The sequence below is a fragment of the Dunckerocampus dactyliophorus genome, chromosome 11 (assembly GCF_027744805.1).
Source record: "Dunckerocampus dactyliophorus isolate RoL2022-P2 chromosome 11, RoL_Ddac_1.1, whole genome shotgun sequence".
Lineage (NCBI taxonomy): Eukaryota > Metazoa > Chordata > Actinopteri > Syngnathiformes > Syngnathidae > Dunckerocampus > Dunckerocampus dactyliophorus.
The window spans coordinates 14446350-14472084 of NC_072829.1; the positions used below are offsets into that span (position 1 = coordinate 14446350).

The window sequence follows — 25735 nt, forward strand, 5'->3', positions numbered from 1 at the left end:
ATGCATTTGTAACAGCACCAGACAAAAATATATGCATCAATAAAAGACCAATGCTGTGTTGTTGCTGCAATTCACCTGTGGTTTGAATGGTGAACTCTATCCATACAGTTGTCCGAATTTTAGTTGTGCTTCCTTTTTAGCATTATGTTTTATCCTTCTTGGCCGGCGCTGTGGCTTAGTTGGTCAAAGTGCCTGTCTTGTAAACAGGAGATCCTGGGTTCAAACCCCAGCAGTGCCTGACTGGTTTGTTCGTGACTCTTTCAGAGCCCCTTTTCAAGCCGCCTGTTTGTGAATCCAAAACCTTGTCTTAGACTTTGATATGGTTTACAATCCTAGCGAAAAAGCAAATATCTAAACAGACCGCTTCAAGCGGCTTCCAAATCAGGTTCAGGAGAAATTAGCCAGAAAAGTAAAGCTTTGTCCACTCAGTCACACAATCCTAATCATTCCTACTGCTTTTCCTCATTTGACTTTCAAAAACGAGTCATGGTGCCTTGGATTTATAGATAGCTGAAGTTATTGCCATGGATCCCGTTACGCCAGAAGGTGCTTCAATCCAAAGAATATGACATGCAAGCAGTGTCAAAAAGAGCTTTTTATGCATTTGCCGGACATAAGTATTTAAGTCTGAACCTGTGTCTCTGTAGCGCAATCGGTCAGCGAGCTCTTCAGTTAAGTTGGTCGGTGGAGCCATCCCGGGACACTCTGCGCGCCAATTTGGAATGTAGTTTTGGACTCTCGCGGACAGCCCTGGTATTCTTTCCTTGCAGTTCTTCACTGACAATTTGACCTGTTTACATCACAGACAGCAGTTTATTTCTCGGCCAGTCCCTGCAAATCATGATGTACTTGTGAATAATAGAAGTCCTGGTTGATAGCAAAGGCATTTGTAAACAAAACAGACAGGATCAACGATCAAGAAATGAAGCAATGCTTTTTTGCTGCAGTTCACTTACAGTTACCGTTCTAAGAATGAAATAGGTACAAAGATGCTGCCGTACTTCATGTATGGTTTGAACTGTGAATGTTATGCAGAGTGCCCAGACTGTAGTTTCTTCTTCCACTTTGTTGTATGTTTTGTCATTCAGAGCCCACGTTGCAGATGCTTATCCACGTGACACTTTCATTTTTTCCTAAAGGAGGCCGTGTGTAGGCATTGGTGGTTCAGTGGCAGAATTCTCGCTTGCCAAGTGGGGGACCCGGGTCCGATTCCCGGCCAATGCAAGACTTATACCTTTCATCAGCTCATGCTGGAAAACCTCTGAATTACACCTGAAAAGTAACAGACGGGACCTCCTTGGAGTTCAGGTGGACAGCACTTGAGTAAGACCACCAACTTGTGAAAGTCTTCAACATTGGTCAATAGCTGCCAGTAATTGTTTGGTGAGCCCAACACCGAAGCACCAGACTTGAACAACCGGCTTTTATTGCAGGTTTAAATTATCTCACAGCAGGCACAATAATAATAATAATATAATAATAATAACTCGGGTTACCTTTGCAGCCATAGCCCAAAACAAGCTGAAACTCAAATCTGATCCCCAACATCACTTTCTGTCCGCCATCCATTCTGCTCCCCTACAAGGTAAACTGTCTTAAATGGCTTATTTTCTTTGATTAGATCTACTACATTGGGTAATATGAATATGACTATGAAGGTGACTATGTGGGTGTTATTTCATGTCTAGATGTCTCCAATAATGAAAACAAAAACTTTTTAGAAGATCGGAAACAGATTTTTCTGTGCCATAACTACTAACATATTTCTTTTATTGATATTGAATGCGACTTTGCAGTTGAGTGTGGACCCAATTAATTGCAATAAACGAGGGATTACTGGATATGGTTTTCATACCACGTTGTTTTGAGACTGTTTTCGTTTTTCGTGAGAGAAGCAAGACCCCTGGATGCAATATGTCTGGTTTGTTCACTTTTCATCAGCGGTCATGTTGAAAAGTACCGCGGGATTGCACCCCAAGAGTAGCTTCCTTGGCCACTTTAGTTTTCAGGTAGACACCACTTCAAGATGCAATAAGCTGTCAGAAGTGGGATTCGAACCCACGCCTCGTTAGAGACTGCAACCTGAATGCAGCGCCTTCGACCGCTCGGCCATCCTGACCCGTCAGCTGACATTATTTTTAAAGGGTATTCCAACACGCTGCTTTTTGTTTCCATTCACTCGTGATGTAATTGTGTAATTTTCCAATCTGACTCAAAGGGAAACCCATTTGGTTATTATGTTATGTTAGTCACGATGAACAGCCTAGTTGGTTGACCGATAGCACCAGAGACTCTGATGTCACACTGTTTTCCTGTGTCCAAAAGAAGAAGCTGGAGCAGAAGAAGATGGATGGATGGACAACTGGACTTGTTCAGGTTGTCTGAGAAAACCTTCCGCCTCTCGTCCAAACAGGCTCCATCACTTCATGCTGAATGACTAGGTGGGACAAACACTCGTGTGACTACCTAAACTACCACTAGTCTGACGATTTGGTGCAGGATCCAAAGTATTTACAGTATCCAAAGGAAGAGGCATGTCCAGACAAGAATGGTTTCGCTCTTTTGTGGGTTCAAATGAGCGTGGTTAAGACACAATGGAGTGGGGGCACGGCCAGTCAACGACAGTCGTTTGGGTCTCGTCGTTTGGCTCTTTGAGGTGCAGGTAGACAGCTGAATCTTGACCGGACCAATTAGCCCGTCTGTCTTGTGACGTGCGCCAACAACTTGTAAAACAACAACTGCGCTTGGCAGCTGATTGTCACTGAGAGTTTCTACCAAATTAGCATACCTTGATTGACAACGAGGCAACTTGGATTGATAAACATGGTGTTCTTGTGAAATATAGGGGTCCCAGTTGAAAGCATATGCATTTGTAACAGCACCAGACAAAAATATATGCATCAATAAAAGACCAATGCTGTGTTGTTGCTGCAATTCACCTGTGGTTTGAATGGTGAACTCTATCCATACAGTTGTCCGAATTTTAGTTGTGCTTCCTTTTTAGCATTATGTTTTATCCTTCTTGGCCGGCGCTGTGGCTTAGTTGGTCAAAGTGCCTGTCTTGTAAACAGGAGATCCTGGGTTCAAACCCCAGCAGTGCCTGACTGGTTTGTTCGTGACTCTTTCAGAGCCCTTTTTCAAGCCGCCTGTTTGTGAATCCAAAACCTTGTCTTAGACTTTGATATGGTTTACAATCCTAGCGAAAAAGCAAATATCTAAACAGACCGCTTCAAGCGGCTTCCAAATCAGGTTCAGGAGAAATTAGCCAGAAAAGTAAAGCTTTGTTCACTCAGTCACACAATCCTAATCATTCCTACTGCTTTTCCTCATTTGACTTTCAAAAACGAGTCATGGTGCCTTGGATTTATAGATAGCTGAAGTTATTGCCATGGATCCCGTTACGCCAGAAGGTGCTTCAATCCAAAGAATATGACATGCAAGCAGTGTCAAAAAGAGCTTTTAATGCATTTGCCGGACATAAGTATTTAAGTCTGAACCTGTGTCTCTGTAGCGCAATCGGTCAGCGAGCTCTTCAGTTAAGTTGGTCGGTGGAGCCATCCCGGGACACTCTGCGCGCCAATTTGGAATGTAGTTTTGGACTCTCGCGGACAGCCCTGGTATTCTTTCCTTGCAGTTCTTCACTGACAATTTGACCTGTTTACATCACAGACAGCAGTTTATTTCTCGGCCAGTCCCTGCAAATCATGATGTACTTGTGAATAATAGAAGTCCTGGTTGATAGCAAAGGCATTTGTAAACAAAACAGACAGGATCAACGATCAAGAAATGAAGCAATGCTTTTTTGCTGCAGTTCACTTACAGTTACCGTTCTAAGAATGAAATAGGTACAAAGATGCTGCCGTACTTCATGTATGGTTTGAACTGTGAATGTTATGCAGAGTGCCCAGACTGTAGTTTCTTCTTCCACTTTGTTGTATGTTTTGTCATTCAGAGCCCACGTTGCAGATGCTTATCCACGTGACACTTTCATTTTTTCCTAAAGGAGGCCGTGTGTAGGCATTGGTGGTTCAGTGGCAGAATTCTCGCTTGCCAAGTGGGGGACCCGGGTCCGATTCCCGGCCAATGCAAGACTTATACCTTTCATCAGCTCATGCTGGAAAACCTCTGAATTACACCTGAAAAGTAACAGACGGGACCTCCTTGGAGTTCAGGTGGACAGCACTTGAGTAAGACCACCAACTTGTGAAAGTCTTCAACATTGGTCAATAGCTGCCAGTAATTGTTTGGTGAGCCCAACACCGAAGCACCAGACTTGAACAACCGGCTTTTATTGCAGGTTTAAATTATCTCACAGCAGGCACAATAATAATAATAATATAATAATAATAACTCGGGTTACCTTTGCAGCCATAGCCCAAAACAAGCTGAAACTCAAATCTGATCCCCAACATCACTTTCTGTCCGCCATCCATTCTGCTCCCCTACAAGGTAAACTGTCTTAAATGGCTTATTTTCTTTGATTAGATCTACTACATTGGGTAATATGAATATGACTATGAAGGTGACTATGTGGGTGTTATTTCATGTCTAGATGTCTCCAATAATGAAAACAAAAACTTTTTAGAAGATCGGAAACAGATTTTTCTGTGCCATAACTACTAACATATTTCTTTTATTGATATTGAATGCGACTTTGCAGTTGAGTGTGGACCCAATTAATTGCAATAAACGAGGGATTACTGGATATGGTTTTCATACCACGTTGTTTTGAGACTGTTTTCGTTTTTCGTGAGAGAAGCAAGACCCCTGGATGCAATATGTCTGGTTTGTTCACTTTTCATCAGCGGTCATGTTGAAAAGTACCGCGGGATTGCACCCCAAGAGTAGCTTCCTTGGCCACTTTAGTTTTCAGGTAGACACCACTTCAAGATGCAATAAGCTGTCAGAAGTGGGATTCGAACCCACGCCTCGTTAGAGACTGCAACCTGAATGCAGCGCCTTCGACCGCTCGGCCATCCTGACCCGTCAGCTGACATTATTTTTAAAGGGTATTCCAACACGCTGCTTTTTGTTTCCAGTCACTCATGATGTAATTGTGTAATTTTCCAATCTGACTCAAAGGGAAACCCATTTGGTTATTATGTTATGTTAGTCACGATGAACAGCCTAGTTGGTTGACCGATAGCACCAGAGACTCTGATGTCACACTGTTTTCCTGTGTCCAAAAGAAGAAGCTGGAGCAGAAGAAGATGGATGGATGGACAACTGGACTTGTTCAGGTTGTCTGAGAAAACCTTCCGCCTCTCGTCCAAACAGGCTCCATCACTTCATGCTGAATGACTAGGTGGGACAAACACTCGTGTGACTACCTAAACTACCACTAGTCTGACGATTTGGTGCAGGATCCAAAGTATTTACAGTATCCAAAGGTAGAGGCATGTCCAGACAAGAATGGTTTCGCTCTTTTGTGGGTTCAAATGAGCGTGGTTAAGACACAATGGAGTGGGGGCACGGCCAGTCAACGACAGTCGTTTGGGTCTCGTCGTTTGGCTCTTTGAGGTGCAGGTAGACAGCTGAATCTTGACCGGACCAATTAGCCCGTCTGTCTTGTGACGTGCGCCAACAACTTGTAAAACAACAACTGCGCTTGGCAGCTGATTGTCACTGAGAGTTTCTACCAAATTAGCATACCTTGATTGACAACGAGGCAACTTGGATTGATAAACATGGTGTTCTTGTGAAATATAGGGGTCCCAGTTGAAAGCATATGCATTTGTAACAGCACCAGACAAAAATATATGCATCAATAAAAGACCAATGCTGTGTTGTTGCTGCAATTCACCTGTGGTTTGAATGGTGAACTCTATCCATACAGTTGTCCGAATTTTAGTTGTGCTTCCTTTTTAGCATTATGTTTTATCCTTCTTGGCCGGCGCTGTGGCTTAGTTGGTCAAAGTGCCTGTCTTGTAAACAGGAGATCCTGGGTTCAAACCCCAGCAGTGCCTGACTGGTTTGTTCGTGACTCTTTCAGAGCCCCTTTTCAAGCCGCCTGTTTGTGAATCCAAAACCTTGTCTTAGACTTTGATATGGTTTACAATCCTAGCGAAAAAGCAAATATCTAAACAGACCGCTTCAAGCGGCTTCCAAATCAGGTTCAGGAGAAATTAGCCAGAAAAGTAAAGCTTTGTCCACTCAGTCACACAATCCTAATCATTCCTACTGCTTTTCCTCATTTGACTTTCAAAAACGAGTCATGGTGCCTTGGATTTATAGATAGCTGAAGTTATTGCCATGGATCCCGTTACGCCAGAAGGTGCTTCAATCCAAAGAATATGACATGCAAGCAGTGTCAAAAAGAGCTTTTTATGCATTTGCCGGACATAAGTATTTAAGTCTGAACCTGTGTCTCTGTAGCGCAATCGGTCAGCGAGCTCTTCAGTTAAGTTGGTCGGTGGAGCCATCCCGGGACACTCTGCGCGCCAATTTGGAATGTAGTTTTGGACTCTCGCGGACAGCCCTGGTATTCTTTCCTTGCAGTTCTTCACTGACAATTTGACCTGTTTACATCACAGACAGCAGTTTATTTCTCGGCCAGTCCCTGCAAATCATGATGTACTTGTGAATAATAGAAGTCCTGGTTGATAGCAAAGGCATTTGTAAACAAAACAGACAGGATCAACGATCAAGAAATGAAGCAATGCTTTTTTGCTGCAGTTCACTTACAGTTACCGTTCTAAGAATGAAATAGGTACAAAGATGCTGCCGTACTTCATGTATGGTTTGAACTGTGAATGTTATGCAGAGTGCCCAGACTGTAGTTTCTTCTTCCACTTTGTTGTATGTTTTGTCATTCAGAGCCCACGTTGCAGATGCTTATCCACGTGACACTTTCATTTTTTCCTAAAGGAGGCCGTGTGTAGGCATTGGTGGTTCAGTGGCAGAATTCTCGCTTGCCAAGTGGGGGACCCGGGTCCGATTCCCGGCCAATGCAAGACTTATACCTTTCATCAGCTCATGCTGGAAAACCTCTGAATTACACCTGAAAAGTAACAGACGGGACCTCCTTGGAGTTCAGGTGGACAGCACTTGAGTAAGACCACCAACTTGTGAAAGTCTTCAACATTGGTCAATAGCTGCCAGTAATTGTTTGGTGAGCCCAACACCGAAGCACCAGACTTGAACAACCGGCTTTTATTGCAGGTTTAAATTATCTCACAGCAGGCACAATAATAATAATAATATAATAATAATAACTCGGGTTACCTTTGCAGCCATAGCCCAAAACAAGCTGAAACTCAAATCTGATCCCCAACATCACTTTCTGTCCGCCATCCATTCTGCTCCCCTACAAGGTAAACTGTCTTAAATGGCTTATTTTCTTTGATTAGATCTACTACATTGGGTAATATGAATATGACTATGAAGGTGACTATGTGGGTGTTATTTCATGTCTAGATGTCTCCAATAATGAAAACAAAAACTTTTTAGAAGATCGGAAACAGATTTTTCTGTGCCATAACTACTAACATATTTCTTTTATTGATATTGAATGCGACTTTGCAGTTGAGTGTGGACCCAATTAATTGCAATAAACGAGGGATTACTGGATATGGTTTTCATACCACGTTGTTTTGAGACTGTTTTCGTTTTTCGTGAGAGAAGCAAGACCCCTGGATGCAATATGTCTGGTTTGTTCACTTTTCATCAGCGGTCATGTTGAAAAGTACCGCGGGATTGCACCCCAAGAGTAGCTTCCTTGGCCACTTTAGTTTTCAGGTAGACACCACTTCAAGATGCAATAAGCTGTCAGAAGTGGGATTCGAACCCACGCCTCATTAGAGACTGCAACCTGAATGCAGCGCCTTCGACCGCTCGGCCATCCTGACCCGTCAGCTGACATTATTTTTAAAGGGTATTCCAACACGCTGCTTTTTGTTTCCAGTCACTCATGATGTAATTGTGTAATTTTCCAATCTGACTCAAAGGGAAACCCATTTGGTTATTATGTTATGTTAGTCACGATGAACAGCCTAGTTGGTTGACCGATAGCACCAGAGACTCTGATGTCACACTGTTTTCCTGTGTCCAAAAGAAGAAGCTGGAGCAGAAGAAGATGGATGGATGGACAACTGGACTTGTTCAGGTTGTCTGAGAAAACCTTCCGCCTCTCGTCCAAACAGGCTCCATCACTTCATGCTGAATGACTAGGTGGGACAAACACTCGTGTGACTACCTAAACTACCACTAGTCTGACGATTTGGTGCAGGATCCAAAGTATTTACAGTATCCAAAGGTAGAGGCATGTCCAGACAAGAATGGTTTCGCTCTTTTGTGGGTTCAAATGAGCGTGGTTAAGACACAATGGAGTGGGGGCACGGCCAGTCAACGACAGTCGTTTGGGTCTCGTCGTTTGGCTCTTTGAGGTGCAGGTAGACAGCTGAATCTTGACCGGACCAATTAGCCCGTCTGTCTTGTGACGTGCGCCAACAACTTGTAAAACAACAACTGCGCTTGGCAGCTGATTGTCACTGAGAGTTTCTACCAAATTAGCATACCTTGATTGACAACGAGGCAACTTGGATTGATAAACATGGTGTTCTTGTGAAATATAGGGGTCCCAGTTGAAAGCATATGCATTTGTAACAGCACCAGACAAAAATATATGCATCAATAAAAGACCAATGCTGTGTTGTTGCTGCAATTCACCTGTGGTTTGAATGGTGAACTCTATCCATACAGTTGTCCGAATTTTAGTTGTGCTTCCTTTTTAGCATTATGTTTTATCCTTCTTGGCCGGCGCTGTGGCTTAGTTGGTCAAAGTGCCTGTCTTGTAAACAGGAGATCCTGGGTTCAAACCCCAGCAGTGCCTGACTGGTTTGTTCGTGACTCTTTCAGAGCCCCTTTTCAAGCCGCCTGTTTGTGAATCCAAAACCTTGTCTTAGACTTTGATATGGTTTACAATCCTAGCGAAAAAGCAAATATCTAAACAGACCGCTTCAAGCGGCTTCCAAATCAGGTTCAGGAGAAATTAGCCAGAAAAGTAAAGCTTTGTCCACTCAGTCACACAATCCTAATCATTCCTACTGCTTTTCCTCATTTGACTTTCAAAAACGAGTCATGGTGCCTTGGATTTATAGATAGCTGAAGTTATTGCCATGGATCCCGTTACGCCAGAAGGTGCTTCAATCCAAAGAATATGACATGCAAGCAGTGTCAAAAAGAGCTTTTTATGCATTTGCCGGACATAAGTATTTAAGTCTGAACCTGTGTCTCTGTAGCGCAATCGGTCAGCGAGCTCTTCAGTTAAGTTGGTCGGTGGAGCCATCCCGGGACACTCTGCGCGCCAATTTGGAATGTAGTTTTGGACTCTCGCGGACAGCCCTGGTATTCTTTCCTTGCAGTTCTTCACTGACAATTTGACCTGTTTACATCACAGACAGCAGTTTATTTCTCGGCCAGTCCCTGCAAATCATGATGTACTTGTGAATAATAGAAGTCCTGGTTGATAGCAAAGGCATTTGTAAACAAAACAGACAGGATCAACGATCAAGAAATGAAGCAATGCTTTTTTGCTGCAGTTCACTTACAGTTACCGTTCTAAGAATGAAATAGGTACAAAGATGCTGCCGTACTTCATGTATGGTTTGAACTGTGAATGTTATGCAGAGTGCCCAGACTGTAGTTTCTTCTTCCACTTTGTTGTATGTTTTGTCATTCAGAGCCCACGTTGCAGATGCTTATCCACGTGACACTTTCATTTTTTCCTAAAGGAGGCCGTGTGTAGGCATTGGTGGTTCAGTGGCAGAATTCTCGCTTGCCAAGTGGGGGACCCGGGTCCGATTCCCGGCCAATGCAAGACTTATACCTTTCATCAGCTCATGCTGGAAAACCTCTGAATTACACCTGAAAAGTAACAGACGGGACCTCCTTGGAGTTCAGGTGGACAGCACTTGAGTAAGACCACCAACTTGTGAAAGTCTTCAACATTGGTCAATAGCTGCCAGTAATTGTTTGGTGAGCCCAACACCGAAGCACCAGACTTGAACAACCGGCTTTTATTGCAGGTTTAAATTATCTCACAGCAGGCACAATAATAATAATAATATAATAATAATAACTCGGGTTACCTTTGCAGCCATAGCCCAAAACAAGCTGAAACTCAAATCTGATCCCCAACATCACTTTCTGTCCGCCATCCATTCTGCTCCCCTACAAGGTAAACTGTCTTAAATGGCTTATTTTCTTTGATTAGATCTACTACATTGGGTAATATGAATATGACTATGAAGGTGACTATGTGGGTGTTATTTCATGTCTAGATGTCTCCAATAATGAAAACAAAAACTTTTTAGAAGATCGGAAACAGATTTTTCTGTGCCATAACTACTAACATATTTCTTTTATTGATATTGAATGCGACTTTGCAGTTGAGTGTGGACCCAATTAATTGCAATAAACGAGGGATTACTGGATATGGTTTTCATACCACGTTGTTTTGAGACTGTTTTCGTTTTTCGTGAGAGAAGCAAGACCCCTGGATGCAATATGTCTGGTTTGTTCACTTTTCATCAGCGGTCATGTTGAAAAGTACCGCGGGATTGCACCCCAAGAGTAGCTTCCTTGGCCACTTTAGTTTTCAGGTAGACACCACTTCAAGATGCAATAAGCTGTCAGAAGTGGGATTCGAACCCACGCCTCATTAGAGACTGCAACCTGAATGCAGCGCCTTCGACCGCTCGGCCATCCTGACCCGTCAGCTGACATTATTTTTAAAGGGTATTCCAACACGCTGCTTTTTGTTTCCAGTCACTCATGATGTAATTGTGTAATTTTCCAATCTGACTCAAAGGGAAACCCATTTGGTTATTATGTTATGTTAGTCACGATGAACAGCCTAGTTGGTTGACCGATAGCACCAGAGACTCTGATGTCACACTGTTTTCCTGTGTCCAAAAGAAGAAGCTGGAGCAGAAGAAGATGGATGGATGGACAACTGGACTTGTTCAGGTTGTCTGAGAAAACCTTCCGCCTCTCGTCCAAACAGGCTCCATCACTTCATGCTGAATGACTAGGTGGGACAAACACTCGTGTGACTACCTAAACTACCACTAGTCTGACGATTTGGTGCAGGATCCAAAGTATTTACAGTATCCAAAGGTAGAGGCATGTCCAGACAAGAATGGTTTCGCTCTTTTGTGGGTTCAAATGAGCGTGGTTAAGACACAATGGAGTGGGGGCACGGCCAGTCAACGACAGTCGTTTGGGTCTCGTCGTTTGGCTCTTTGAGGTGCAGGTAGACAGCTGAATCTTGACCGGACCAATTAGCCCGTCTGTCTTGTGACGTGCGCCAACAACTTGTAAAACAACAACTGCGCTTGGCAGCTGATTGTCACTGAGAGTTTCTACCAAATTAGCATACCTTGATTGACAACGAGGCAACTTGGATTGATAAACATGGTGTTCTTGTGAAATATAGGGGTCCCAGTTGAAAGCATATGCATTTGTAACAGCACCAGACAAAAATATATGCATCAATAAAAGACCAATGCTGTGTTGTTGCTGCAATTCACCTGTGGTTTGAATGGTGAACTCTATCCATACAGTTGTCCGAATTTTAGTTGTGCTTCCTTTTTAGCATTATGTTTTATCCTTCTTGGCCGGCGCTGTGGCTTAGTTGGTCAAAGTGCCTGTCTTGTAAACAGGAGATCCTGGGTTCAAACCCCAGCAGTGCCTGACTGGTTTGTTCGTGACTCTTTCAGAGCCCCTTTTCAAGCCGCCTGTTTGTGAATCCAAAACCTTGTCTTAGACTTTGATATGGTTTACAATCCTAGCGAAAAAGCAAATATCTAAACAGACCGCTTCAAGCGGCTTCCAAATCAGGTTCAGGAGAAATTAGCCAGAAAAGTAAAGCTTTGTCCACTCAGTCACACAATCCTAATCATTCCTACTGCTTTTCCTCATTTGACTTTCAAAAACGAGTCATGGTGCCTTGGATTTATAGATAGCTGAAGTTATTGCCATGGATCCCGTTACGCCAGAAGGTGCTTCAATCCAAAGAATATGACATGCAAGCAGTGTCAAAAAGAGCTTTTTATGCATTTGCCGGACATAAGTATTTAAGTCTGAACCTGTGTCTCTGTAGCGCAATCGGTCAGCGAGCTCTTCAGTTAAGTTGGTCGGTGGAGCCATCCCGGGACACTCTGCGCGCCAATTTGGAATGTAGTTTTGGACTCTCGCGGACAGCCCTGGTATTCTTTCCTTGCAGTTCTTCACTGACAATTTGACCTGTTTACATCACAGACAGCAGTTTATTTCTCGGCCAGTCCCTGCAAATCATGATGTACTTGTGAATAATAGAAGTCCTGGTTGATAGCAAAGGCATTTGTAAACAAAACAGACAGGATCAACGATCAAGAAATGAAGCAATGCTTTTTTGCTGCAGTTCACTTACAGTTACCGTTCTAAGAATGAAATAGGTACAAAGATGCTGCCGTACTTCATGTATGGTTTGAACTGTGAATGTTATGCAGAGTGCCCAGACTGTAGTTTCTTCTTCCACTTTGTTGTATGTTTTGTCATTCAGAGCCCACGTTGCAGATGCTTATCCACGTGACACTTTCATTTTTTCCTAAAGGAGGCCGTGTGTAGGCATTGGTGGTTCAGTGGCAGAATTCTCGCTTGCCAAGTGGGGGACCCGGGTCCGATTCCCGGCCAATGCAAGACTTATACCTTTCATCAGCTCATGCTGGAAAACCTCTGAATTACACCTGAAAAGTAACAGACGGGACCTCCTTGGAGTTCAGGTGGACAGCACTTGAGTAAGACCACCAACTTGTGAAAGTCTTCAACATTGGTCAATAGCTGCCAGTAATTGTTTGGTGAGCCCAACACCGAAGCACCAGACTTGAACAACCGGCTTTTATTGCAGGTTTAAATTATCTCACAGCAGGCACAATAATAATAATAATATAATAATAATAACTCGGGTTACCTTTGCAGCCATAGCCCAAAACAAGCTGAAACTCAAATCTGATCCCCAACATCACTTTCTGTCCGCCATCCATTCTGCTCCCCTACAAGGTAAACTGTCTTAAATGGCTTATTTTCTTTGATTAGATCTACTACATTGGGTAATATGAATATGACTATGAAGGTGACTATGTGGGTGTTATTTCATGTCTAGATGTCTCCAATAATGAAAACAAAAACTTTTTAGAAGATCGGAAACAGATTTTTCTGTGCCATAACTACTAACATATTTCTTTTATTGATATTGAATGCGACTTTGCAGTTGAGTGTGGACCCAATTAATTGCAATAAACGAGGGATTACTGGATATGGTTTTCATACCACGTTGTTTTGAGACTGTTTTCGTTTTTCGTGAGAGAAGCAAGACCCCTGGATGCAATATGTCTGGTTTGTTCACTTTTCATCAGCGGTCATGTTGAAAAGTACCGCGGGATTGCACCCCAAGAGTAGCTTCCTTGGCCACTTTAGTTTTCAGGTAGACACCACTTCAAGATGCAATAAGCTGTCAGAAGTGGGATTCGAACCCACGCCTCGTTAGAGACTGCAACCTGAATGCAGCGCCTTCGACCGCTCGGCCATCCTGACCCGTCAGCTGACATTATTTTTAAAGGGTATTCCAACACGCTGCTTTTTGTTTCCATTCACTCGTGATGTAATTGTGTAATTTTCCAATCTGACTCAAAGGGAAACCCATTTGGTTATTATGTTATGTTAGTCACGATGAACAGCCTAGTTGGTTGACCGATAGCACCAGAGACTCTGATGTCACACTGTTTTCCTGTGTCCAAAAGAAGAAGCTGGAGCAGAAGAAGATGGATGGATGGACAACTGGACTTGTTCAGGTTGTCTGAGAAAACCTTCCGCCTCTCGTCCAAACAGGCTCCATCACTTCATGCTGAATGACTAGGTGGGACAAACACTCGTGTGACTACCTAAACTACCACTAGTCTGACGATTTGGTGCAGGATCCAAAGTATTTACAGTATCCAAAGGAAGAGGCATGTCCAGACAAGAATGGTTTCGCTCTTTTGTGGGTTCAAATGAGCGTGGTTAAGACACAATGGAGTGGGGGCACGGCCAGTCAACGACAGTCGTTTGGGTCTCGTCGTTTGGCTCTTTGAGGTGCAGGTAGACAGCTGAATCTTGACCGGACCAATTAGCCCGTCTGTCTTGTGACGTGCGCCAACAACTTGTAAAACAACAACTGCGCTTGGCAGCTGATTGTCACTGAGAGTTTCTACCAAATTAGCATACCTTGATTGACAACGAGGCAACTTGGATTGATAAACATGGTGTTCTTGTGAAATATAGGGGTCCCAGTTGAAAGCATATGCATTTGTAACAGCACCAGACAAAAATATATGCATCAATAAAAGACCAATGCTGTGTTGTTGCTGCAATTCACCTGTGGTTTGAATGGTGAACTCTATCCATACAGTTGTCCGAATTTTAGTTGTGCTTCCTTTTTAGCATTATGTTTTATCCTTCTTGGCCGGCGCTGTGGCTTAGTTGGTCAAAGTGCCTGTCTTGTAAACAGGAGATCCTGGGTTCAAACCCCAGCAGTGCCTGACTGGTTTGTTCGTGACTCTTTCAGAGCCCTTTTTCAAGCCGCCTGTTTGTGAATCCAAAACCTTGTCTTAGACTTTGATATGGTTTACAATCCTAGCGAAAAAGCAAATATCTAAACAGACCGCTTCAAGCGGCTTCCAAATCAGGTTCAGGAGAAATTAGCCAGAAAAGTAAAGCTTTGTTCACTCAGTCACACAATCCTAATCATTCCTACTGCTTTTCCTCATTTGACTTTCAAAAACGAGTCATGGTGCCTTGGATTTATAGATAGCTGAAGTTATTGCCATGGATCCCGTTACGCCAGAAGGTGCTTCAATCCAAAGAATATGACATGCAAGCAGTGTCAAAAAGAGCTTTTAATGCATTTGCCGGACATAAGTATTTAAGTCTGAACCTGTGTCTCTGTAGCGCAATCGGTCAGCGAGCTCTTCAGTTAAGTTGGTCGGTGGAGCCATCCCGGGACACTCTGCGCGCCAATTTGGAATGTAGTTTTGGACTCTCGCGGACAGCCCTGGTATTCTTTCCTTGCAGTTCTTCACTGACAATTTGACCTGTTTACATCACAGACAGCAGTTTATTTCTCGGCCAGTCCCTGCAAATCATGATGTACTTGTGAATAATAGAAGTCCTGGTTGATAGCAAAGGCATTTGTAAACAAAACAGACAGGATCAACGATCAAGAAATGAAGCAATGCTTTTTTGCTGCAGTTCACTTACAGTTACCGTTCTAAGAATGAAATAGGTACAAAGATGCTGCCGTACTTCATGTATGGTTTGAACTGTGAATGTTATGCAGAGTGCCCAGACTGTAGTTTCTTCTTCCACTTTGTTGTATGTTTTGTCATTCAGAGCCCACGTTGCAGATGCTTATCCACGTGACACTTTCATTTTTTCCTAAAGGAGGCCGTGTGTAGGCATTGGTGGTTCAGTGGCAGAATTCTCGCTTGCCAAGTGGGGGACCCGGGTCCGATTCCCGGCCAATGCAAGACTTATACCTTTCATCAGCTCATGCTGGAAAACCTCTGAATTACACCTGAAAAGTAACAGACGGGACCTCCTTGGAGTTCAGGTGGACAGCACTTGAGTAAGACCACCAACTTGTGAAAGTCTTCAACATTGGTCAATAGCTGCCAGTAATTGTTTGGTGAGCCCAACACCGAAGCACCAGACTTGAACAACCGGCTTTTATTGCAGGTTTAAATTATCTCACAGCAGGCACAATAATAATAATAATATAATAATAATAACTCGGGTTACCTTTGCAGCCATAGCCCAAAACAAGCTGAAACTCAAATCTGATCCCCAACATCACTTTCTGTCCGCCATCCATTCTGCTCCCCTACAAGGTAAACTGTCTTAAATGGCTTATTTTCTTTGATTAGATCTACTACATTGGGTAATATGAATATGACTATGAAGGTGACTATGTGGGTGTTATTTCATGTCTAGATGTCTCCAATAATGAAAACAAAAACTTTTTAGAAGATCGGAAACAGATTTTTCTGTGCCATAACTACTAACATATTTCTTTTATTGATATTGAATGCGACTTTGCAGTTGAGTGTGGACCCAATTAATTGCAATAAACGAGGGATTACTGGATATGGTTTTCATACCACGTTGTTTTGAGACTGTTTTCGTTTTTCGTGAGAGAAGCAAGACCCCTGGATGCAATATGTCTGGTTTGTTCACTTTTCATCAGCGGTCATGTTGAAAAGTACCGCGGGATTGCACCCCAAGAGTAGCTTCCTTGGCCACTTTAGTTTTCAGGTAGACACCACTTCAAGATGCAATAAGCTGTCAGAAGTGGGATTCGAACCCACGCCTCGTTAGAGACTGCAACCTGAATGCAGCGCCTTCGACCGCTCGGCCATCCTGACCCGTCAGCTGACATTATTTTTAAAGGGTATTCCAACACGCTGCTTTTTGTTTCCAGTCACTCATGATGTAATTGTGTAATTTTCCAATCTGACTCAAAGGGAAACCCATTTGGTTATTATGTTATGTTAGTCACGATGAACAGCCTAGTTGGTTGACCGATAGCACCAGAGACTCTGATGTCACACTGTTTTCCTGTGTCCAAAAGAAGAAGCTGGAGCAGAAGAAGATGGATGGATGGACAACTGGACTTGTTCAGGTTGTCTGAGAAAACCTTCCGCCTCTCGTCCAAACAGGCTCCATCACTTCATGCTGAATGACTAGGTGGGACAAACACTCGTGTGACTACCTAAACTACCACTAGTCTGACGATTTGGTGCAGGATCCAAAGTATTTACAGTATCCAAAGGTAGAGGCATGTCCAGACAAGAATGGTTTCGCTCTTTTGTGGGTTCAAATGAGCGTGGTTAAGACACAATGGAGTGGGGGCACGGCCAGTCAACGACAGTCGTTTGGGTCTCGTCGTTTGGCTCTTTGAGGTGCAGGTAGACAGCTGAATCTTGACCGGACCAATTAGCCCGTCTGTCTTGTGACGTGCGCCAACAACTTGTAAAACAACAACTGCGCTTGGCAGCTGATTGTCACTGAGAGTTTCTACCAAATTAGCATACCTTGATTGACAACGAGGCAACTTGGATTGATAAACATGGTGTTCTTGTGAAATATAGGGGTCCCAGTTGAAAGCATATGCATTTGTAACAGCACCAGACAAAAATATATGCATCAATAAAAGACCAATGCTGTGTTGTTGCTGCAATTCACCTGTGGTTTGAATGGTGAACTCTATCCATACAGTTGTCCGAATTTTAGTTGTGCTTCCTTTTTAGCATTATGTTTTATCCTTCTTGGCCGGCGCTGTGGCTTAGTTGGTCAAAGTGCCTGTCTTGTAAACAGGAGATCCTGGGTTCAAACCCCAGCAGTGCCTGACTGGTTTGTTCGTGACTCTTTCAGAGCCCCTTTTCAAGCCGCCTGTTTGTGAATCCAAAACCTTGTCTTAGACTTTGATATGGTTTACAATCCTAGCGAAAAAGCAAATATCTAAACAGACCGCTTCAAGCGGCTTCCAAATCAGGTTCAGGAGAAATTAGCCAGAAAAGTAAAGCTTTGTCCACTCAGTCACACAATCCTAATCATTCCTACTGCTTTTCCTCATTTGACTTTCAAAAACGAGTCATGGTGCCTTGGATTTATAGATAGCTGAAGTTATTGCCATGGATCCCGTTACGCCAGAAGGTGCTTCAATCCAAAGAATATGACATGCAAGCAGTGTCAAAAAGAGCTTTTTATGCATTTGCCGGACATAAGTATTTAAGTCTGAACCTGTGTCTCTGTAGCGCAATCGGTCAGCGAGCTCTTCAGTTAAGTTGGTCGGTGGAGCCATCCCGGGACACTCTGCGCGCCAATTTGGAATGTAGTTTTGGACTCTCGCGGACAGCCCTGGTATTCTTTCCTTGCAGTTCTTCACTGACAATTTGACCTGTTTACATCACAGACAGCAGTTTATTTCTCGGCCAGTCCCTGCAAATCATGATGTACTTGTGAATAATAGAAGTCCTGGTTGATAGCAAAGGCATTTGTAAACAAAACAGACAGGATCAACGATCAAGAAATGAAGCAATGCTTTTTTGCTGCAGTTCACTTACAGTTACCGTTCTAAGAATGAAATAGGTACAAAGATGCTGCCGTACTTCATGTATGGTTTGAACTGTGAATGTTATGCAGAGTGCCCAGACTGTAGTTTCTTCTTCCACTTTGTTGTATGTTTTGTCATTCAGAGCCCACGTTGCAGATGCTTATCCACGTGACACTTTCATTTTTTCCTAAAGGAGGCCGTGTGTAGGCATTGGTGGTTCAGTGGCAGAATTCTCGCTTGCCAAGTGGGGGACCCGGGTCCGATTCCCGGCCAATGCAAGACTTATACCTTTCATCAGCTCATGCTGGAAAACCTCTGAATTACACCTGAAAAGTAACAGACGGGACCTCCTTGGAGTTCAGGTGGACAGCACTTGAGTAAGACCACCAACTTGTGAAAGTCTTCAACATTGGTCAATAGCTGCCAGTAATTGTTTGGTGAGCCCAACACCGAAGCACCAGACTTGAACAACCGGCTTTTATTGCAGGTTTAAATTATCTCACAGCAGGCACAATAATAATAATAATATAATAATAATAACTCGGGTTACCTTTGCAGCCATAGCCCAAAACAAGCTGAAACTCAAATCTGATCCCCAACATCACTTTCTGTCCGCCATCCATTCTGCTCCCCTACAAGGTAAACTGTCTTAAATGGCTTATTTTCTTTGATTAGATCTACTACATTGGGTAATATGAATATGACTATGAAGGTGACTATGTGGGTGTTATTTCATGTCTAGATGTCTCCAATAATGAAAACAAAAACTTTTTAGAAGATCGGAAACAGATTTTTCTGTGCCATAACTACTAACATATTTCTTTTATTGATATTGAATGCGACTTTGCAGTTGAGTGTGGACCCAATTAATTGCAATAAACGAGGGATTACTGGATATGGTTTTCATACCACGTTGTTTTGAGACTGTTTTCGTTTTTCGTGAGAGAAGCAAGACCCCTGGATGCAATATGTCTGGTTTGTTCACTTTTCATCAGCGGTCATGTTGAAAAGTACCGCGGGATTGCACCCCAAGAGTAGCTTCCTTGGCCACTTTAGTTTTCAGGTAGACACCACTTCAAGATGCAATAAGCTGTCAGAAGTGGGATTCGAACCCACGCCTCGTTAGAGACTGCAACCTGAATGCAGCGCCTTCGACCGCTCGGCCATCCTGACCCGTCAGCTGACATTATTTTTAAAGGGTATTCCAACACGCTGCTTTTTGTTTCCATTCACTCGTGATGTAATTGTGTAATTTTCCAATCTGACTCAAAGGGAAACCCATTTGGTTATTATGTTATGTTAGTCACGATGAACAGCCTAGTTGGTTGACCGATAGCACCAGAGACTCTGATGTCACACTGTTTTCCTGTGTCCAAAAGAAGAAGCTGGAGCAGAAGAAGATGGATGGATGGACAACTGGACTTGTTCAGGTTGTCTGAGAAAACCTTCCGCCTCTCGTCCAAACAGGCTCCATCACTTCATGCTGAATGACTAGGTGGGACAAACACTCGTGTGACTACCTAAACTACCACTAGTCTGACGATTTGGTGCAGGATCCAAAGTATTTACAGTATCCAAAGGAAGAGGCATGTCCAGACAAGAATGGTTTCGCTCTTTTGTGGGTTCAAATGAGCGTGGTTAAGACACAATGGAGTGGGGGCACGGCCAGTCAACGACAGTCGTTTGGGTCTCGTCGTTTGGCTCTTTGAGGTGCAGGTAGACAGCTGAATCTTGACCGGACCAATTAGCCCGTCTGTCTTGTGACGTGCGCCAACAACTTGTAAAACAACAACTGCGCTTGGCAGCTGATTGTCACTGAGAGTTTCTACCAAATTAGCATACCTTGATTGACAACGAGGCAACTTGGATTGATAAACATGGTGTTCTTGTGAAATATAGGGGTCCCAGTTGAAAGCATATGCATTTGTAACAGCACCAGACAAAAATATATGCATCAATAAAAGACCAATGCTGTGTTGTTGCTGCAATTCACCTGTGGTTTGAATGGTGAACTCTATCCATACAGTTGTCCGAATTTTAGTTGTGCTTCCTTTTTAGCATTATGTTTTATCCTTCTTGGCCGGCGCTGTGGCTTAGTTGGTCAAAGTGCCTGTCTTGTAAACAGGAGATCCTGGGTTCAAACCCCAGCAGTGCCTGACTGGTTTGTTCGTGACTCTTTCAGAGCCCTTTTTCAAGCCGCCTGTTTGTGAATCCAAAACCTTGTCTTAGACTTTGATATGGTTTACAATCCTAGCGAAAAAGCAAATATCTAAACAGACCGCTTCAAGCGGCTTCCAAATCAGGTTCAGGAGAAATTAGCCAGAAAAGTAAAGCTTTGTTCACTCAGTCACACAATCCTAATCATTCCTACTGCTTTTCCTCATTTGACTTTCAAAAACGAGTCATGGTGCCTTGGATTTATAGATAGCTGAAGTTATTGCCATGGATCCCGTTACGCCAGAAGGTGCTTCAATCCAAAGAATATGACATGCAAGCAGTGTCAAAAAGAGCTTTTAATGCATTTGCCGGACATAAGTATTTAAGTCTGAACCTGTGTCTCTGTAGCGCAATCGGTCAGCGAGCTCTTCAGTTAAGTTGGTCGGTGGAGCCATCCCGGGACACTCTGCGCGCCAATTTGGAATGTAGTTTTGGACTCTCGCGGACAGCCCTGGTATTCTTTCCTTGCAGTTCTTCACTGACAATTTGACCTGTTTACATCACAGACAGCAGTTTATTTCTCGGCCAGTCCCTGCAAATCATGATGTACTTGTGAATAATAGAAGTCCTGGTTGATAGCAAAGGCATTTGTAAACAAAACAGACAGGATCAACGATCAAGAAATGAAGCAATGCTTTTTTGCTGCAGTTCACTTACAGTTACCGTTCTAAGAATGAAATAGGTACAAAGATGCTGCCGTACTTCATGTATGGTTTGAACTGTGAATGTTATGCAGAGTGCCCAGACTGTAGTTTCTTCTTCCACTTTGTTGTATGTTTTGTCATTCAGAGCCCACGTTGCAGATGCTTATCCACGTGACACTTTCATTTTTTCCTAAAGGAGGCCGTGTGTAGGCATTGGTGGTTCAGTGGCAGAATTCTCGCTTGCCAAGTGGGGGACCCGGGTCCGATTCCCGGCCAATGCAAGACTTATACCTTTCATCAGCTCATGCTGGAAAACCTCTGAATTACACCTGAAAAGTAACAGACGGGACCTCCTTGGAGTTCAGGTGGACAGCACTTGAGTAAGACCACCAACTTGTGAAAGTCTTCAACATTGGTCAATAGCTGCCAGTAATTGTTTGGTGAGCCCAACACCGAAGCACCAGACTTGAACAACCGGCTTTTATTGCAGGTTTAAATTATCTCACAGCAGGCACAATAATAATAATAATATAATAATAATAACTCGGGTTACCTTTGCAGCCATAGCCCAAAACAAGCTGAAACTCAAATCTGATCCCCAACATCACTTTCTGTCCGCCATCCATTCTGCTCCCCTACAAGGTAAACTGTCTTAAATGGCTTATTTTCTTTGATTAGATCTACTACATTGGGTAATATGAATATGACTATGAAGGTGACTATGTGGGTGTTATTTCATGTCTAGATGTCTCCAATAATGAAAACAAAAACTTTTTAGAAGATCGGAAACAGATTTTTCTGTGCCATAACTACTAACATATTTCTTTTATTGATATTGAATGCGACTTTGCAGTTGAGTGTGGACCCAATTAATTGCAATAAACGAGGGATTACTGGATATGGTTTTCATACCACGTTGTTTTGAGACTGTTTTCGTTTTTCGTGAGAGAAGCAAGACCCCTGGATGCAATATGTCTGGTTTGTTCACTTTTCATCAGCGGTCATGTTGAAAAGTACCGCGGGATTGCACCCCAAGAGTAGCTTCCTTGGCCACTTTAGTTTTCAGGTAGACACCACTTCAAGATGCAATAAGCTGTCAGAAGTGGGATTCGAACCCACGCCTCGTTAGAGACTGCAACCTGAATGCAGCGCCTTCGACCGCTCGGCCATCCTGACCCGTCAGCTGACATTATTTTTAAAGGGTATTCCAACACGCTGCTTTTTGTTTCCAGTCACTCATGATGTAATTGTGTAATTTTCCAATCTGACTCAAAGGGAAACCCATTTGGTTATTATGTTATGTTAGTCACGATGAACAGCCTAGTTGGTTGACCGATAGCACCAGAGACTCTGATGTCACACTGTTTTCCTGTGTCCAAAAGAAGAAGCTGGAGCAGAAGAAGATGGATGGATGGACAACTGGACTTGTTCAGGTTGTCTGAGAAAACCTTCCGCCTCTCGTCCAAACAGGCTCCATCACTTCATGCTGAATGACTAGGTGGGACAAACACTCGTGTGACTACCTAAACTACCACTAGTCTGACGATTTGGTGCAGGATCCAAAGTATTTACAGTATCCAAAGGTAGAGGCATGTCCAGACAAGAATGGTTTCGCTCTTTTGTGGGTTCAAATGAGCGTGGTTAAGACACAATGGAGTGGGGGCACGGCCAGTCAACGACAGTCGTTTGGGTCTCGTCGTTTGGCTCTTTGAGGTGCAGGTAGACAGCTGAATCTTGACCGGACCAATTAGCCCGTCTGTCTTGTGACGTGCGCCAACAACTTGTAAAACAACAACTGCGCTTGGCAGCTGATTGTCACTGAGAGTTTCTACCAAATTAGCATACCTTGATTGACAACGAGGCAACTTGGATTGATAAACATGGTGTTCTTGTGAAATATAGGGGTCCCAGTTGAAAGCATATGCATTTGTAACAGCACCAGACAAAAATATATGCATCAATAAAAGACCAATGCTGTGTTGTTGCTGCAATTCACCTGTGGTTTGAATGGTGAACTCTATCCATACAGTTGTCCGAATTTTAGTTGTGCTTCCTTTTTAGCATTATGTTTTATCCTTCTTGGCCGGCGCTGTGGCTTAGTTGGTCAAAGTGCCTGTCTTGTAAACAGGAGATCCTGGGTTCAAACCCCAGCAGTGCCTGACTGGTTTGTTCGTGACTCTTTCAGAGCCCCTTTTCAAGCCGCCTGTTTGTGAATCCAAAACCTTGTCTTAGACTTTGATATGGTTTACAATCCTAGCGAAAAAGCAAATATCTAAACAGACCGCTTCAAGCGGCTTCCAAATCAGGTTCAGGAGAAATTAGCCAGAAAAGTAAAGCTTTGTCCACTCAGTCACACAATCCTAATCATTCCTACTGCTTTTCCTCATTTGACTTTCAAAAACGAGTCATGGTGCCTTGGATTTATAGATAGCTGAAGTTATTGCCATGGATCCCGTTACGCCAGAAGGTGCTTCAATCCAAAGAATATGACATGCAAGCAGTGTCAAAAAGAGCTTTTTATGCATTTGCCGGACATAAGTATTTAAGTCTGAACCTGTGTCTCTGTAGCGCAATCGGTCAGCGAGCTCTTCAGTTAAGTTGGTCGGTGGAGCCATCCCGGGACACTCTGCGCGCCAATTTGGAATGTAGTTTTGGACTCTCGCGGACAGCCCTGGTATTCTTTCCTTGCAGTTCTTCACTGACAATTTGACCTGTTTACATCACAGACAGCAGTTTATTTCTCGGCCAGTCCCTGCAAATCATGATGTACTTGTGAATAATAGAAGTCCTGGTTGATAGCAAAGGCATTTGTAAACAAAACAGACAGGATCAACGATCAAGAAATGAAGCAATGCTTTTTTGCTGCAGTTCACTTACAGTTACCGTTCTAAGAATGAAATAGGTACAAAGATGCTGCCGTACTTCATGTATGGTTTGAACTGTGAATGTTATGCAGAGTGCCCAGACTGTAGTTTCTTCTTCCACTTTGTTGTATGTTTTGTCATTCAGAGCCCACGTTGCAGATGCTTATCCACGTGACACTTTCATTTTTTCCTAAAGGAGGCCGTGTGTAGGCATTGGTGGTTCAGTGGCAGAATTCTCGCTTGCCAAGTGGGGGACCCGGGTCCGATTCCCGGCCAATGCAAGACTTATACCTTTCATCAGCTCATGCTGGAAAACCTCTGAATTACACCTGAAAAGTAACAGACGGGACCTCCTTGGAGTTCAGGTGGACAGCACTTGAGTAAGACCACCAACTTGTGAAAGTCTTCAACATTGGTCAATAGCTGCCAGTAATTGTTTGGTGAGCCCAACACCGAAGCACCAGACTTGAACAACCGGCTTTTATTGCAGGTTTAAATTATCTCACAGCAGGCACAATAATAATAATAATATAATAATAATAACTCGGGTTACCTTTGCAGCCATAGCCCAAAACAAGCTGAAACTCAAATCTGATCCCCAACATCACTTTCTGTCCGCCATCCATTCTGCTCCCCTACAAGGTAAACTGTCTTAAATGGCTTATTTTCTTTGATTAGATCTACTACATTGGGTAATATGAATATGACTATGAAGGTGACTATGTGGGTGTTATTTCATGTCTAGATGTCTCCAATAATGAAAACAAAAACTTTTTAGAAGATCGGAAACAGATTTTTCTGTGCCATAACTACTAACATATTTCTTTTATTGATATTGAATGCGACTTTGCAGTTGAGTGTGGACCCAATTAATTGCAATAAACGAGGGATTACTGGATATGGTTTTCATACCACGTTGTTTTGAGACTGTTTTCGTTTTTCGTGAGAGAAGCAAGACCCCTGGATGCAATATGTCTGGTTTGTTCACTTTTCATCAGCGGTCATGTTGAAAAGTACCGCGGGATTGCACCCCAAGAGTAGCTTCCTTGGCCACTTTAGTTTTCAGGTAGACACCACTTCAAGATGCAATAAGCTGTCAGAAGTGGGATTCGAACCCACGCCTCGTTAGAGACTGCAACCTGAATGCAGCGCCTTCGACCGCTCGGCCATCCTGACCCGTCAGCTGACATTATTTTTAAAGGGTATTCCAACACGCTGCTTTTTGTTTCCAGTCACTCATGATGTAATTGTGTAATTTTCCAATCTGACTCAAAGGGAAACCCATTTGGTTATTATGTTATGTTAGTCACGATGAACAGCCTAGTTGGTTGACCGATAGCACCAGAGACTCTGATGTCACACTGTTTTCCTGTGTCCAAAAGAAGAAGCTGGAGCAGAAGAAGATGGATGGATGGACAACTGGACTTGTTCAGGTTGTCTGAGAAAACCTTCCGCCTCTCGTCCAAACAGGCTCCATCACTTCATGCTGAATGACTAGGTGGGACAAACACTCGTGTGACTACCTAAACTACCACTAGTCTGACGATTTGGTGCAGGATCCAAAGTATTTACAGTATCCAAAGGTAGAGGCATGTCCAGACAAGAATGGTTTCGCTCTTTTGTGGGTTCAAATGAGCGTGGTTAAGACACAATGGAGTGGGGGCACGGCCAGTCAACGACAGTCGTTTGGGTCTCGTCGTTTGGCTCTTTGAGGTGCAGGTAGACAGCTGAATCTTGACCGGACCAATTAGCCCGTCTGTCTTGTGACGTGCGCCAACAACTTGTAAAACAACAACTGCGCTTGGCAGCTGATTGTCACTGAGAGTTTCTACCAAATTAGCATACCTTGATTGACAACGAGGCAACTTGGATTGATAAAC

General features: G+C 43.3%; 27 non-coding genes and 1 pseudogene across 27 annotated transcripts; 19 read left to right on the forward strand and 9 right to left on the reverse strand.

The window, feature by feature from the left end:
• LOC129190320 (uncharacterized) overlaps positions 1-25735 on the forward strand; it is a 156076-nt pseudogene that overhangs the window by 65648 nt on the left and 64693 nt on the right.
• On the forward strand, positions 165-238 carry trnat-ugu (transfer RNA threonine (anticodon UGU)). The gene has a single exon. It is a non-coding gene; the product is annotated as a tRNA-Thr (tRNA).
• Positions 1154-1224, forward strand: trnag-gcc (transfer RNA glycine (anticodon GCC)). The gene has a single exon. It is a non-coding gene; the product is annotated as a tRNA-Gly (tRNA).
• On the reverse strand, positions 2038-2119 carry trnal-cag (transfer RNA leucine (anticodon CAG)). Its single transcript has one exon. It is a non-coding gene; the product is annotated as a tRNA-Leu (tRNA).
• Positions 3029-3102, forward strand: trnat-ugu (transfer RNA threonine (anticodon UGU)). Its single transcript has one exon. It is a non-coding gene; the product is annotated as a tRNA-Thr (tRNA).
• trnag-gcc (transfer RNA glycine (anticodon GCC)) lies at positions 4018-4088 on the forward strand. The gene has a single exon. It is a non-coding gene; the product is annotated as a tRNA-Gly (tRNA).
• On the reverse strand, positions 4902-4983 carry trnal-cag (transfer RNA leucine (anticodon CAG)). The gene has a single exon. It is a non-coding gene; the product is annotated as a tRNA-Leu (tRNA).
• On the forward strand, positions 5893-5966 carry trnat-ugu (transfer RNA threonine (anticodon UGU)). The gene has a single exon. It is a non-coding gene; the product is annotated as a tRNA-Thr (tRNA).
• Positions 6882-6952, forward strand: trnag-gcc (transfer RNA glycine (anticodon GCC)). The gene has a single exon. It is a non-coding gene; the product is annotated as a tRNA-Gly (tRNA).
• On the reverse strand, positions 7766-7847 carry trnal-cag (transfer RNA leucine (anticodon CAG)). Its single transcript has one exon. It is a non-coding gene; the product is annotated as a tRNA-Leu (tRNA).
• trnat-ugu (transfer RNA threonine (anticodon UGU)) lies at positions 8757-8830 on the forward strand. The gene has a single exon. It is a non-coding gene; the product is annotated as a tRNA-Thr (tRNA).
• On the forward strand, positions 9746-9816 carry trnag-gcc (transfer RNA glycine (anticodon GCC)). Its single transcript has one exon. It is a non-coding gene; the product is annotated as a tRNA-Gly (tRNA).
• On the reverse strand, positions 10630-10711 carry trnal-cag (transfer RNA leucine (anticodon CAG)). The gene has a single exon. It is a non-coding gene; the product is annotated as a tRNA-Leu (tRNA).
• Positions 11621-11694, forward strand: trnat-ugu (transfer RNA threonine (anticodon UGU)). Its single transcript has one exon. It is a non-coding gene; the product is annotated as a tRNA-Thr (tRNA).
• On the forward strand, positions 12610-12680 carry trnag-gcc (transfer RNA glycine (anticodon GCC)). The gene has a single exon. It is a non-coding gene; the product is annotated as a tRNA-Gly (tRNA).
• On the reverse strand, positions 13494-13575 carry trnal-cag (transfer RNA leucine (anticodon CAG)). Its single transcript has one exon. It is a non-coding gene; the product is annotated as a tRNA-Leu (tRNA).
• On the forward strand, positions 14485-14558 carry trnat-ugu (transfer RNA threonine (anticodon UGU)). Its single transcript has one exon. It is a non-coding gene; the product is annotated as a tRNA-Thr (tRNA).
• On the forward strand, positions 15474-15544 carry trnag-gcc (transfer RNA glycine (anticodon GCC)). The gene has a single exon. It is a non-coding gene; the product is annotated as a tRNA-Gly (tRNA).
• Positions 16358-16439, reverse strand: trnal-cag (transfer RNA leucine (anticodon CAG)). Its single transcript has one exon. It is a non-coding gene; the product is annotated as a tRNA-Leu (tRNA).
• On the forward strand, positions 17349-17422 carry trnat-ugu (transfer RNA threonine (anticodon UGU)). The gene has a single exon. It is a non-coding gene; the product is annotated as a tRNA-Thr (tRNA).
• trnag-gcc (transfer RNA glycine (anticodon GCC)) lies at positions 18338-18408 on the forward strand. Its single transcript has one exon. It is a non-coding gene; the product is annotated as a tRNA-Gly (tRNA).
• On the reverse strand, positions 19222-19303 carry trnal-cag (transfer RNA leucine (anticodon CAG)). Its single transcript has one exon. It is a non-coding gene; the product is annotated as a tRNA-Leu (tRNA).
• trnat-ugu (transfer RNA threonine (anticodon UGU)) lies at positions 20213-20286 on the forward strand. Its single transcript has one exon. It is a non-coding gene; the product is annotated as a tRNA-Thr (tRNA).
• trnag-gcc (transfer RNA glycine (anticodon GCC)) lies at positions 21202-21272 on the forward strand. Its single transcript has one exon. It is a non-coding gene; the product is annotated as a tRNA-Gly (tRNA).
• Positions 22086-22167, reverse strand: trnal-cag (transfer RNA leucine (anticodon CAG)). Its single transcript has one exon. It is a non-coding gene; the product is annotated as a tRNA-Leu (tRNA).
• trnat-ugu (transfer RNA threonine (anticodon UGU)) lies at positions 23077-23150 on the forward strand. The gene has a single exon. It is a non-coding gene; the product is annotated as a tRNA-Thr (tRNA).
• Positions 24066-24136, forward strand: trnag-gcc (transfer RNA glycine (anticodon GCC)). The gene has a single exon. It is a non-coding gene; the product is annotated as a tRNA-Gly (tRNA).
• trnal-cag (transfer RNA leucine (anticodon CAG)) lies at positions 24950-25031 on the reverse strand. Its single transcript has one exon. It is a non-coding gene; the product is annotated as a tRNA-Leu (tRNA).